We start from the raw sequence: 3,208 nt of genomic DNA on the forward strand, positions 1-3,208 counted from the left end.
GGGGGGGGGGGGGGGGGGGGGGGGGGGGGGGGGGGGGGGGGGGCGGCACTCTTCTTTTTTGCGTGGGGCGGCAAAAAAGTTAGAGCCGGCCCTGGTGATAGATGGGGTGATTTTTAAGGGCAGTAAGGTTGTCATTCCAATGAGCCTCCAAAAAGAAATGTTACAGAAGATCCACAAGGGTCATTTAGGAATTGAGAAGTGCAAACAACGAGCACGCGTGGTGCTGTATTGGCCGCGGATCAGTCACACCGTCGCTAATGTGGTAGGAAACTGCTTTTCATGTTACAAGCCCTGCCACCAGGCAGAGCCACTGAGACCTCATCCAGTTCCAGAAAAAGACCTTATGAGAAGATCGGCACTAACTTGTTTACCTGGCAATCAAAGGATTATTTAATAGTCACCGGTTATTATTCTCTGTATCCAGAAATTTGCACACTGCCCAGTACTAGTAGTAAATCAGTGATAGCCGCATGAAGGGAATCTTCTCCAGACATGGAATTTCAGATGAAGTCTTTAGCCATAATGGGCCATAAATTTCCAGTGCAGATTTTAGGCAATTTGCCATAGATTGGGATTTTCATCACAAAACAACAAGCACAAATTATCCCCAATCAAATGGATTTGCGGAAAGGTCTATATGGACAGTAAAGAACCTTATGAAAAAGGCTTTTGACAGTGATTTGTATAAAGCATTACTGGTTTACGGAAGTACACCCCTGGAGAATGGCTTTTCTCCAAGTCAGATGTTAATGGGAAGAAGGATCAAATTTAATTTACCAATTAGTGATAACCTGCTGAAATCTTATAACAATGAAACCATACGGAAGATGAAAGAACATCAGAAGTGGAAGCAGAAATATTATTTTGACAAACGGGCCCATGATCTCCCATCTCTTAACCCAGGTAACAGTGTGCCTGAGGGATCACACCTCTAATACTTGGGGGCAAAGTAGTACCATTAAAGAACAGCTGCATCCAAGATCTTATGTAGTCCAGACAGAGCAGGGGGACACATTTCCACATAATTGGAGGGATTTACGAATAATCCCAGAAAGTTCCAATACGTTGACAGTAGATGTGCACTCTGGCATTTCCCATCTGACTGATCCTTTATCAATGCACAAAGGAGAAACTGTCAAGGAACAAGAGAGCAACTCAGACTCTAATGAAAGACTGATCCTGAGAAGATCAGAGCAGGAGATTAAACATCCTGAAACACTCGTAGAGACTTGCTAACCTGCCTGGAGAAGGGGTATTTGAGGAAAGTGAGTGGTAAAGACTCACTCGAGAGTGATGTCCAGGTAACCACTCCTCTCACATTGGGTTTATGGAAATGTACTACATGGAATGAGAATGTAATGCATGAGTTATTAGATAGTTGTTAGCTGTTTATATATATGTTGTGACAAAGTTCCTCCTCTATCTTGGTGGGTCCTGCGCTTATTGGCGGATTTTCTTGCCTCAGAGATTCACCATGTGGGTTGGGGAACAGCCCAGAGACCTTCCCCTCTGGAAGAACCCACAGTCCAGGTCAATTGGGAGGTTTGGGGGGAACCCGGGCCTGCCCTCTACTCCGGGTTCCAGCCCAGGGCCCTGTGGACTGCAGCTGTCTATAGTGCCTCCTGTAACAGCTGCATGACAGCTACAACTCCCTGGGCTACTTCCCCATGGCCTCCTCCAAACACCTTCCTTATTCTCACCACAGGACCTTCCTCCTGGTGTCTGATAACGCTTGTGCTCCTCAGTCCTCCAGCAGCACACCCTCTCGGCTCCTTGTGCCTCTTGCCCCCAGCTCCTCACACTCGCACCACAAACTGAAGTGAGCTCCTTTTAAAACCCAGGTGCCCTGATTAGCCTGCCTTAATTGATTCTAGTAGCTGCTTCTTAATTGGCTCCAGGTGTCCTAATTAGCCTGCCTGCCTTAACTGGTTCTAGCAGGTTCCTGATTACTCTAGTGCAGCCCCTGCTCTGGTCACTCAGGGAACAGAAAACTACTCATCCAGTGACCAGTATATTTGCCCTCTACCAGACTCCTGTACCCCACTGGTCTGGGTCTGTCACAATGTGTATAAGAGTTAGTTTGTTTTTCTTTAAGAGGGAAGATGTAGAGAAATGTTCATAGAAGATTATAATCTAGAGACGCTCCTTCATAAGTATTATAAACATAGGAATTTGAAGAGGTGCCCTGGAGGTAGGGGTTGGGAACGCCCACATGGCTGGGTGCAGCAGCTCACTACAGAAGCTCTCCAGATTGTTTTATTAAAGTTTTATTCCTTTTTCATTCACTGGTTTGTTATTTAATGAACCCCAAGATCGTTACAGTCTCAGTCTTTCTTCTAATCAATGGTGGATTAGCCACTGGGCCAACGGGGCTCGTGCCTGGGGCCCCAGCTACTTGGGAGGCCCTGGGAAAATGGGCGTGCTCACACTCCAACCCGCCCCGCCTGCCTGGCGCTCCTGCCGGGGAGCGAGAGTGGGGCATGGGAGCTTGCCCAGCTCTGCCGACCCGGTGCTCCAGCTGGGGAGCGGGGGAAGCCCCCACGCCCTGACCTCACTCCCTGGCAAGAGCGCCGGGTAGGCAGAGTGGTGCAAGCCCCCGCGCCCTGACCCCATTTCCCCAGCAGGAGTGGGGGGGAGGAAAATGGGGAGAACTGCAGGCGGAAGGGATAGGGAGGTGCCCCCACTTCCTCTGTCTCAGGGTCCCACAAAAACTTAATCCACCTCTGCTTCTAATAAAGAATCAACTCCCTCAATGTTGTCTTAGTCTCCTTCATAAGAACCCAGTAATATCACATGGTCGCAGGAGTGGGGTGAAGAGAACACAGACTAGAAATGGAGCAGCTCAGAGCCCCAACAAAGTTCAAATGCAGCAGACCAGTGGAGTCACTGGGAAGGTAGATAAACAAAAGATTTTCCTTAATATAGCTGTGTCAGAAGCGCTAGATGTACATAACAATCTGCGGGTAAGCCAAGAAGAGCAGGCCAGTTATGAGGCAGTGCTGCAAAAATCTGTGGCATACTGTGCTCCCAGAAGCAAGGAGACTTTTGAAAGATACAACTTTCACAGGAGAGCTCAAAAAGAGGGAGAAACTTTTGAAGAATTTGTGACTGATCTCAGACTGCTGAGCCAACGGTGGAGAGCTCACAGGTTCCATAATTAGCAGGGCCGGCTCTGGCTTTTTCGCCGCCCCAGGCGAAAAAGCCTCCG

Source organism: Terrapene carolina, unplaced genomic scaffold (assembly GCF_002925995.2).
Source record: "Terrapene carolina triunguis isolate 2854851 unplaced genomic scaffold, T_m_triunguis-2.0 Scaffold110, whole genome shotgun sequence".
In the NCBI taxonomy this organism is placed as follows: Eukaryota; Metazoa; Chordata; order Testudines; family Emydidae; genus Terrapene; species Terrapene triunguis.